A 12,173-nucleotide genomic window follows, 5' to 3' on the forward strand; every position below is an offset into this window, starting at 1 on the left:
GAGTAGAAGGTACTTGAAAACAACCCAATAATAATAATTCTGAGATGACTTGCATAGGGTTGGGAATTCAAGGTGAAAATCTTTGTTCTGAATTAATTAATTTGGAACATTTTTTTTTGTCTCAGACTTTATCCATCCTCAGCTTTTCTATTACCAGCAAAGAGCCTCCATTTAACTGACCCCAAGCAAATGCAGCCTTCAAGAGAATCAAAGGTTGCCCAGCCTTGTGTTAGGTGCATGTAAAACCACCTTGGGCTACGCTCTGCTTTGGTACTGACCTTCTCTCTCCCCCCCCCTCTACAATCTCTCTGGTTTTTTCAACAAACACTACCATTCTCTTCCCCACAAGGGGGTGCCTATTTGGTGTCCACCATATACACTGGTGTCTAAAACAGAAGATCAAACTGACTCTCCATGAGAGTTTGGTGTACACCATGTCAGTTACAGTTCAATCCCCTTGAAAAGAATGGGACTGAAAATTAGCCATTCCTAACTTGTCCCATTGGTTTCACTGTGACATCACCAATGCATGCCATGGTCCTTACCTGGGAATCTAATAAGACTTACTTCTGAGGAGATGTTGTTAGGATCACACTGTTAGTCTGGATAGAACTCATTACCAATGTTCAGAAGCCACCCTTCGGTGACACCCAAAATCTGGCACAGTGGCATTGCCAGATGCTACCGAGACATAAGCTGACTACAATGGTTCAATCAGTAGAGCATACAACTCTTGATCTAAGGGTTGTGGGTTCAAGCCCAAGGGTTGTGGGTTCATGGTCCCTTCCAACGCTACGATTCTATGAAGGCAGAGAGGCAAATCTTTGCACATTGTGCTACTCCTCTATCAAATCACCCAAACAGTCCTTTTATTTTTTTTAAAAAAAAAACTCTTTTTTATTATTTTGGTCAAAGGCAACGCTGCTACTGAAGTCAGAAAGAAAAGAAAAAAAGCAAGACAAGACAAACCAAATATGTTATTATTGATCTCATCTGCTTCCAACGCACTCAGCAGCTTGCAATATCCTCAGCCTCGGGATAAAAGAGGCTCATCCAGAGAAACGCAATTTCCAGTTACCAGAGAAGAGCTCTCTCTCTAACCGGACGTCCTCTCTCCCTTAATTGAATTGTTTCGATCGCCACTTAAATGATGTAAAAGGAGGAGCTGACGTTTCTTTCCCTCAGCAAAACTTGAAAGCAAATAAGGAAACCAAGAAAGGAAAATAAAGAGGTGGAGGGAGGGAGGAGAACCTGATTGTGTTCTTGAAGGAAGTGGCGGGGGGTAGGCGCTATGGTCGGTCTTCTTTCCCCCCAGATCTTTTCCCTCCCATCTATTTATTAGACCTTAAATCGGCGCTGCCCCCTAAGCGACAAATCGGCCTCGTGGCCCGATCCATGAATTTAGGAGGAAATCTACCTGTGTTTTAAGACTCCAGCTGCAAACCTACATATATCAACTCAGCTGCATTGAGTGCAGTTATTCCTACTCCCCTGTAAATTGTGCACTGGCGGGGATGGGGACCCTGGGGCCTTCCAGGTGTGATTGGGCTCCCAACTCCCATTAGCAACAGCCAGCATGGCCAGTAGTCGGAGATGACATCTGGAGGGCCTTAAAGGCTCTCCAATGGAGAGTCGCCGCCCCGGGTGTGTAGGATCAAATGCGCGCAGCTCCAGGAAGCGCAGCTTAACACAGGACCGTGGGAAGCATTGCTCCATCGGGCTCAGTATTGTTCACACTGACTGGCAGCGGCTCTCCGGGGTTTCGGGCTGGCGATATTCCCAGTCCTACCTGGAGATGCCAGGGATTGAAAATGGGGACCTTCTGCGTGCAGAGCAATTGCCCCACCACTGAGCTATGGTGACACTTCCCCGACCCCTTAGAAGAGGGGTTAAAGCCGCTTGCCTAAGCAGCCCGCGGATCGCACTGTTGGGGGGCAAGGGTGCCAACTTGAATAAAATATTGGGGGACCGGTAAGTCCCGCCCTGCATAATTGATCACAAGACGTGGTGCACGCACACTATTTGAATAGCAATTCCCATCAACTTGGGGGGGAGCAGCCCCCTTAGATTGGGGAGGCCTGCTACGGCTCTGTCCTTTCGGGTGTGACTTTGCACCAAATTAACAGCGCCGCTTTTAGAATCCTCTTAAGGACAAACCTCTTTAATTAATCTCTCCATTCCCGATCCCACCCCCCACCCCTTTCGCCTGGAGACGAGACCAATCCAAGGGGAGGAAAGCAAAGCAGCCAAGCCAGGCGGTAGGACCTGTTTGGAAACATGCCCCCCCCCCCGCGCATCCCCCTGGAAAGCCATAAAGGCGGCCCTTAAAGCCTCCAGGTGGTGCGTTTGTTGTCCTGCTGTCTGTGAGGTGTGGCGGCTCCCCCCACCCCACCCCCCGGCCTTGCCAGATCTGCCCGGGACTTGGGAAGAAAGTCTCCCCGAGCGCCGATCCCGAGGAGAGATAAGAAGCCGCCGGAGTCACCGGCTCTGTCTAGACTGCGGACCTCACAACGAGCCCAACCGGGGCTGTTTGGATTAGCCTCGCCGGCCTCGACCAACCTGAGCAAGCCCCTAGGATTGCTCGCTTCCTATTGCCTCCCGGGGCTGTGTGGGCCCTTGCAGGGAGACGAGCATCGCGCAGGGTCTGGCAGAGCTGAGCTCTCCCCACCGGTCGGGTCTCTCGCCCTCCCCCGTTTCCTTCCTGCTGCTTCTTCGCCCTGGGCCAGCAGCGAGGCTCCTCTGCCACGAAACTGACGACGTGCTAAAAACAGAGATATATAGCCAGGCGAACGCAGCCGCTCCTTTTTCGCCTCGTAGGTAGGAACCCGGAGGTCCTTCCAAAGAGAGCAGAGGGACCGTCAAGCGGGATTCTGGGGACACATGTCCTGGTGTCCCTTTAGCAGAATGAACGGGAGGCTCCCCCATTCAAAGGCAGCTATACTGTCATACCAAAGTTTGTGATGTGTTTTCCGTCGCTGGTTTCCAGTCAAAAAGGCTACCTGGGTGGGGATCCATAAAGCACAGCGGGGTCCCAAGCTCAGCAGGGCTGCCTTGCCACATTTTGAAGTGTATTAGTAGCAGTACGCCGCCCATCTGACTGGGTTGCCCCAGCTACTCTGGGCGGCTTCCAACACATATAAAAACATAATAAAACATTGCACATTAAAAAGCTTCCCTATACAGGGCTGCCTTCAGAGGTTATATAGTTACTCATCTCCTTGACAAGTTAAATGCTACACATTTGCTTTCTGAGGGGGGAGGACTCCGCCCCACCGCCCGGCGCAAAGCTATGAAGTCCAGGGTCTAATGCCACCTAACTGGAGATAAATGTCACCTGCTCCAGACCTCTTGGATTTTAAATCCTCATTTAGCATTAAATTTAAGGTGACATACACACACGCGCGCACCACTGCCCCGGCCCCTAATAAACTAAGATAGTGGGAAGCACAGCAATAAGCACCGTCTGTGTGTGTGTGTGTGTGTGTGTGTGTGTGTGTGTTTGTGTGTGTGTGTGTGTGTGTCCACCTTTCGGAAGGGCTCCTTTAGAAATCTCCTTGACCAAGCGTTGTGCAAATACAGCGCTCTGCTTGTCTGGTTGCGTTTAACGCGAAGGTCACCGGCGGTAAAATCCACCAAGCTCAAAACCCTGCCTAGGTGCAGATGGCCCGGGAGTGCGAGATCCGCCTCACAAAGCGGGTCTCACCCTGATCTCGCTCCCCTCTCGCCTTTGGATCGCCTTCTTCCTCTCTCCCACCCCCGCTGCCTCCTGTAAGCCACCTTCTGTCTCCACGCCCGCCCCCCTCCTCTCCAGGGCCCCGGGAGGTGAAGAGAGATTCTCCTCCATCAGCGGCTGGGACATTGTTCAGGGTTAGGCTGATGTTTGTGGCGCCTGAACTCAAACACCCATTCAGTGGCTCGCTTTGTTATCAAGAAAACAACAAGACAGAAAACACAAATCGACCGGACCGGATCTGTTCCAGAGCACCCCTTGTCCACTGCCCAACACCATACACGTTTGCACCCGAGAATGCTTACCAGGCTTATACAGCAATCCCCTACACACTTTCCTTGGAGTAAGCTTACTGAATTCAACGGGACTTGCACAAGATTATGTTGCCATTAGGGGATTTCTCCGCAATGATCTATTTCTAGCGCAATCCTGTGCACAATTACTCTGCAGTAAACCTCACCGAGTTCCGCTCATTTTACTCCCATGTCGGTAGCTATCAGATTGCGGCTTCAGGGCAGTTGGCAGTTCGACTGGGTAAAGCGATGTTTATCACACGTTTATATAGCATCTAGCCACGGGTGGCGTTCCCACATCATGTTTTCCGCGTGTGGAGAGTCTAGTTAAGATTGAAAGTAGCATTCTTTTAAACTACATCCAACTGAATTATTTATATTCCCCAAACCAAAAATCACAAAAAGGTATCCGATCGAATACTGTACTTCTTTTGAGGCACTGGTCTTAACGTTATAACCAGCGCCCCAAAAGCAGTTGAGGTTGTTACATATGGTTTGCTATCTTTAAATGAGAAAGAAGACTGGGTGTAATTTACCCAAGTAAGGGACAGTATGTATTGACAATGTCACACGTTACAACCAAGAAAAAGCAATCGAACCAAAGTCCCATTAATTTCAATGGGAGTCCCCAATATTTACTTTATTATCACCTACTGAAACCAATGAAAATGAAAAAAGACTTCACTTTGACTCGATTGTTCGCTAAGTTTTTCAAATAACTAAAAAAAAAAAAAAAAATGGTCGAGGAATTCAAACTAGCCCGAAATACAATTAGGTAGGAGGAGCTTGAACCTAAAACGAAGCCATTTCTCAGCAGGATCCTTGTTAAGCAAAGGTACTTTGGTTTTTAATCCTAGGTGCCTGAGATCCGAAACATACACGCCTAAAAAAATAACACAAACGCATATCATTGGGATTCACTCAAAAGTTAATCGGTTGAGAATTGGGTGTGGGACCGACCCACTGAAGTCGAATGGAAACATAAAGTGTGAAATCTAAACCCCTTTTAATTAAATCCCAAACACTGGGTTTAGCAGGATGACAGCTAGTTTGGAAACTGGACTGCCTCATGTGCTAGCTCCACGATAGGAAACAGACAGTTTTACCCAAATTACAGAAAGAAGAAGCATTTCCCAATTCTGCGCCTAAGACCCTTTAACTGCATAAAGCAAATATTTCATTGAACTGGAAAGACCTTGTGCATGCAAAACTGGAACTCTGTCACTGACTTGCCGGCTCTGTCGCTCTCAAACTAGCTTGGAATTGGAATGTGATTTGCAAATACAAACTTCACCTTTCCCCCTTATTTGCAGAGAAGAGTCCCGAATTCTAATCCTGCTGCTTCCGGGGGTGGGGGGTGGGGGAGATAATCTTAAACAACCAAGTCAAACAATTGCAGAGCTGAGAGACCAAACGTCAACACAATTGGATTACTATTTATTTGGCCACGCTTGCCCTGCTACAACGAAAAAGATGTTACTGAATTTACACCACTACAGGACTTGTTGCTTTTCAGAGATCCGGTTAATTTTATCCAGATCTTGAAACCACGAGTTTGGAAGCAAAACCCCTCAAGTTCAATTGTGTTTACTCCCAAGTCAAGCTGTAGTTCTGGGCCCACTTACTTGGAAGTAAATTCAGCTGAATACACGTGCACAGGGCAAGACTGATACCCCTTGAGTTTCATGTGTCTTTCTGGAAATTAATGTAGCCCATGATGAACCATACTTATTATAGTTAACAGTAGCCTTGAATAATTGAAGAGAGATTCCTTGAAATAAAACAGGTAATAAGGCAGGGGGTGGAGTGGAGAAATGCATGGACAATTGGAAGGAAACAGTAGCACAACTTAATTCTGGTGAAGTAATGTAGAATAATTACATTTGGCCTCAACCAAAATTCTGAAGCGAGGGTCTTTTTGGTGGTGGGCCCAGTTTTGGAAATTTCTGAAGAGATAGACTTCCCTAGTAAAAACTTGATATGCTTTACTCGGGCTATTTTTATAGGTCAGGTTTTTTGTTTTTTAAAAAAGTTGTTTTCATGTATTGTGTTGCAGTCCTGTGTATGATAAGCCTGCATATGACTGATTGTTATTTTTAATGGTGGTGTACTATTGTAAGCTCTTCTGATGCTAAAATGAATAGAGGAGGTTCTCTCTCTCTCTCTCTCTCTCACACACACACACACACACACACACACACACGAATCCCCGAAGAATATAGGTGGGGGAGAAGCTGAGCCACTCCTGAACAATGCTGATTTTGTATATAAACGAGTGCTTAAAATGAGTTAAGGAGTAACTAATTCATAATAACACCACAGACCTATAAGTGTTACTTACTACATTAAAAAGAACTTTCTCCCCACTGAGTACATTCCCGGCTGAAACCTTAGCCAGCGATTCTATGTGCACTGCCTTGAATGTAAGAGCCCACTGAAGTCGCGGGGGGGGGGGTTACTTCTAAGTAAACAGAATCAGGCTGCAAGCGACCAGGAGCCCTGTTAGATAGTCTGGTTTCTCCAAACTCAATCATTTTTAGCTGATCTAGCAAGAAGGAGGAGTAATGGACCCCTAAGCGAATTAGGAAGAGTGAAGTAGGCTAGAGAGTTTTCCTTTACCCTTTTCCCTTTGCTTTTCTTCTTCTTTAATAAGTTGATTTCATTCTCAGTTTCTAGGCTAAACAAATAGTCTCCTGACATCTGTTTGCTGAGTCCCACAGAATTAGCAACTGCTCATCTTCAGGCTGAGCGCTCCAACCCAGCATAATTATCTCATTTTAAAAATTAATATGAAGACTACTCTCACTACCATCCCTCAAACGGGCTGAGTGATCCTCGTTTTTGTTTTTTAAACTAGGCCTTTTATCAGCTACCTTAAAAAAGAAAAGAAAAGGAGGAGGAGGAAGCGGAAATGAAAGAGCCCCAGTCCAGGAGGTCAGCAAAGGGTCTCCAGACGGAAAAGGAAAGGTGACCAGTTTCCTAGGCCCTGCCGCGCAGCCAAGCCAAGCTGCCCTCGTCTCTACATGGGGCTCCCACGCACCCCAAAGGGCCATTGCGTAATCTGGGTGTGTTCGGCATTGTCTCTCCAGTTGATTTCAGCACCCGCCGAGATTATTTCAGCTTCTCAAGACAAAACCTGTTAACAAAGGAAACCCTTAGCAAACAAATACAAAAGTTTGTTTATTTTTTATTTTTATTATTAAAAAAAGTCTACGTTTTAGGCAGCGGGATGGAACTCAAATGGTCTCCGAACACTATTGCAGTTGCGCCGGCAACAATGTACATAGAGACAGGGCAACGATGCAAACTAGTTATTTTCAAACAGGAGTGGCAGCAAACCATTTAGGGACCTCGAGGGCTTCAGTATCGGAACAGGTTGTTGAGAAGTCCCTTTTTAGAGACATCCCTTAACAGCGCGATCCTAAGCATGTTTTCTCACCAAACTACAGTCTGAGCCCCTTTCAGCTAAGAGTAAGCCCCGTTGGAGTCAATAGAGCTTACTTCCGAGTAAACGTGGTTAGCTCGTGCTGTGATTACCTAGGTTTACAACCTTGCAGCCTCATCCCACCCACGTTTCGGTGCCGCTGTGCTCCCTGGGGCTGTGGCACAGAACGACCTTCCCTCCCTGGAAAACAATAAGACTGAATGCGAGTCCCATGATTTCGAAGCGAGTCCATATAAGGCTGGGATCCCGGAACTCGCTTCAGTCCGCATGTTCCAGCCTAAATAGTTCGAGGATCGCGTGGTGCAGTGTCCAAATCCCGAGCCACTGGAACAGCGGCTCACTGCAGAGGTAAATCCTGACCTCAATGAGGATTACGCCGAATTACATTAACTTTTACTCCCTTGGCTTTATAAGGAACCTCGTCAGGCTACTCCAGCGTAAAAGGAGGAAAGATAATGCAAAGAGGGGGACAGCTCAAAGTTTCCCCTTTCTGGTGGTCTAGTTGCGCCTAAAGAGTAGAAGAAAGTTGAGGTTTTTAATTGTCTGCTGTCGAATGGTGCGTTAGCGCCGGACCATTCATTTGTAATTTCCAAATTTCCTCCCGAAGTAAAAAGTTGTCGCAACTAATCTCACAATTCAGTGTGACGCCTTCAGATCTTGCTCAACAAGATCCTCTCCTTAAGACACGGTTGCAGTCACGATCATAGAGGCTTTTACCCTGAGATACTATGTTCAGACAAGTGTGTTCAGACAAGCTCAACTGGCAGTTACGTTTTTCTGGGACTAATGAGAGCGGCAGCCTAAGCATGTCTACCTAGAAGTAAGTCCTGTTGAATTGAGTGAGTTTAACTCCCAAGGAAGCGGGGTTAGGACTGCAGCCTCGAGCCCAAACGGATCCCTATAGAACGCGTTTCCAAGACACCGCGCGCAGGATCGCAGCCATGCTCCACAACTGGGGGCGGCGATCCAGTCAAAAGGAAACGTTTTGGCGCCGCAATCCGCATGCATGGTTTCTCAGGAACAAGTCCCTACTGAACTTAGTCACATTTACCCCCACGGAAGCACGCACAGGATCCGAGAAGGGTTTCCCCGAGTGCTTCTCTCTCCTATTGAAACGCCTTGCCATGCTTACTCGGAAGTAAGTACCATTAGTTCACCCAGAATTTACCCCCAAATGAGTGGGGATAGCTCTGCAGCCTTAGAACGGGCTTGACTTTGGCCGGATCTTGCCCATGGCTAGTTTGCTCTCGGAAGCGACAGTGCGAAGAGGTTTTAGCAGGAAACAGAAGCCGCAAACGAAACATACATCTCTGATTGGTGCGATGAAAGGAATTAACCTGCTTGGGAAAACAATCTTCATAAAAGACACCCCTTAACATGTCTTAATCGGCCTCATTATATAGAAATATAAGTGTGAGATTTGAGAGACTTATTTCTTTCGAATGCAGATTTTCATTTATATTATTATTATTATTATTATTATTATTATTATTATTATTATTATTATTTATATTTAAATAATAAAAAAGAGTTCTGTGTTTCTTTTTTAAATGACGGGGAAGGTCGTGGGGCGGAAGCTAATAAACGCGTTTATAGGCAGTGGGACTTGCAACCTTGCTTGCAGCATAATCCTGTTCCTGGTTACTTAGAAGTAAATACGAATTCCGTTCATCATGGGGGCTTATTCCTGGATATGGGAAATCATATTGGGGTTTGTTTGTTTTTTCGTGTGGGGCCAACAACCCAGTTGCCTGCATCTGAACTTGAAACAAGAACGTAGCCCTCAATGAGACTTACATCCCCCAAGTTGCGCCTAAAGAGTCCAGTCCGAAAATCCCAACCGGGTTTTCAACGTCTAATTTGCTCCGGAGGGAAGCAAAAAGAGGGGATGTTAAGGCAACAGTTGTAATGTTTAAAAGACACCATTTTTAAAACTAGCCCCTTCCCCCAGAAGTGAGCCTTTACAAGGGATCCAAGCCACTTAGGACGGGTCATCTGCACTTCAAGCGGGGGTGTATTATGAATTCCTATTGCCCCTTCCATATCCGGCAGGCTACTAGCGAGTTAGCAAATAACGCCGATGTTTTCAAATGCCCCTCTGAGAAACAAACAAAGCCTTATGACAATCTGAAAAGTCCACCTCCTTCAGAAACTTCACTCCCCAGAAAAGGAGGAGCAGCAGCAAACACTACTAACAAAATTGTTTTTCACACCACTTGCCCCTCCCGGAAAAGGAGGGGGCTTACAAGCCTCCCCGAAAAAGAAAGCTGGCAACCACCGACGGCCCCGATCCCTATTCCTTTCAGGAAGTGGAAAGGAGAAGGAGATATCCTGTCATCTTCGCTTTCCTCCTGTGTGATATAATGGCTCCTATACCCTGTTGTTACTTAAAAATGAAAATATATCCACACAGAGAGAAATTGCCATGAATGAGCTTAAACAACCGATTCCCTTTCCGTGAAATTTCTCTGTTCTGGTTCCCTTCTCCAGACTGCGAACCTCTCGGAGCCAGAGGACTTGGCTGCTTGCGTTCATCGCAATCCTAAGCACTGCCTACTCAAAACTCACACCTCCCTTGACTTACTCCCAAGTAAGCGGGTATACAGCATTGCAGCCTTTGCGCACTAGAAAAACAACAACAACCTCTATATTGGACGTCGCCATATAAAACTCACCATATAAATACAATCATTAGCAATAAAGAAGTTGCGTGCTGTTGTTTTTCAAACTCCTTAAGAAACCGATTACCGGAATCTGAATGCACGACTGTGTGTGCGCCTGTTTTTTAACTATGCTTTGAGTAACGAAGAGATCCTAACCACCTCAATTATTCCCTACCATGCCAGCAGGAGGATGGAGAAGTTGCGGCTTAACAGCCTGCAGGACGCCAATGCCGGGCCAAGCCCATCAATAGAGGGTCCTCCCCCATATCAATCTTCCAAAAGATCGCTGATCCTTTAATTGGGGGGGGGGGTTATTTTAACCACTTCCCATTAATACAGTTCTACATCGGGGCGGAGGCCAGAACTGCGTTTTTTAAACACCAGCGTGAATCGGGTTCACTTCCAGGGTTGGGAAGTGAAACTCACAAGCGTCTCTGGCGCAGCCCGATTCTGTAGCCACGAGGATCGCTGAAAAAAGAGACGTTCCGCTTGGATCGGAGCAGGCTTCCAAGCAAATGGACGTAGCTTCGGAAACTCTCCAAGTTCAGGAGGTTTCTCTGTTTTAAAAGGCCTGTGGATCGCACCTTTGTTCTGATAATACGGCTATTAGTCTCTCCCCCACACTTCCCCCTTTCACCAGCGCTTAGCATCCGCCCTCCTTTCCAAAGCCGAAAACGGAAGTCGAAAGAAAAACAACAAACACGGATCGCCCCAAAGCCCCCTCGAGCCAGAATTCCCCTGCAGCATTTCTCAAATGCTCTTGACAGCAAGCCCTGATGAATAACAGTCATCCTTCACTTGCTAAGCAAAATGCAGCCCTCCTTATCTTCCTCCTTCTCCCACAAGTAAAAACAAAACAGAGATCGCTCAATCAATCATAAAGAGGAGACGTTGGTATACAGCATTACTTAAGGGAAATTCTGCACGTGTGAATGTGCGTTTGTGAGAGAGAGGGAGCACTGTATGTTGCTGTTAATTTGGGGCGGAGCAAGTCGACACGGGTCCTCCATGTTCCCACCCACCCCTTGGTGGGAAAGGAGACATTCACATATTAGAGAGGCAGGAATCCCAGGCTTGGTATCCTGTGTACGCAAACACGTTTTCGCCACGTTTGGGACAGCTTCGCCCTGAAATGCGCCGTACAGATATTGGATGGATGGAAGGAAGGGAGGGAATTAACTGCAGTTCTAAACCCCCATTATCCGGGAGTAAGTCCTACTGAATTCGCTGGGACTTTCTGCTTGAGTAGACATTCCTAATGTTGCGCTTGACTCGCTAGAACTACGCTTTCCAGAGCAACCCAGAGTTTTGAAACCGATTGAAGCTTCAGGAGATTTACTCGAAAGAAAGTAGTTCGGGGTGGTTTTCACCCCTAAGAAAATGTTTCCCGCTTGCCCCAGAGCCCTGGGATTCCTACGGGAGGTTGAAGAGGAGGAGAAAGGTGTATTTATTGGATTATTGTCGCCGCGAAGCCTCTGAAAATGACATTTATAATACGTGTGACACAATATCACACCACCTCCTTGCACCTGCTCGTCGTGTAATACTTTCCGTCAAGTATTTAGCGGCTAGCTTGTAAATGCGTCCGGTATTTTTAATATATAATAATATTTCTCTCTGTTTTTTATATATTTCTTATATATACGTATATATCTTAAAAGGGGCACGTTGATCAGTTACCTTCCTTATTTTATTGTTTCTCTATACCAAACTTTTTATTTAGCGAAATAGTCCTGAAGAGAGAATCATTCTACATACTGCACTTTTATTTCACATACTTAAGGAAAAGGGGTGGAAATAAAAATGCCAAAATGTGAAGGGGGGAGGGGAAGCCCCACATAGATGTGGACATGAAATTTCAAAGACCACGCTAAAGAAAAAGAGACATAACCCCCCCCCCGGGGGGGGAAACCTTTCCCCCACTTCGTTCTTTTTGGGGGATCTATCCAATGTACATTCTCCTGCGCAAGAAATGTCTTCCTCTACTTATTCATCCATCCATCCATTCATAGATGACTTGTAAAGAAGAACTGCCCACAGCG

The sequence above is a fragment of the Podarcis tiliguerta genome (genome assembly GCF_965153285.1).
Source record: "Podarcis tiliguerta genome assembly, chromosome: 11".
In the NCBI taxonomy this organism is placed as follows: domain Eukaryota; kingdom Metazoa; phylum Chordata; class Lepidosauria; order Squamata; family Lacertidae; genus Podarcis; species Podarcis tiliguerta.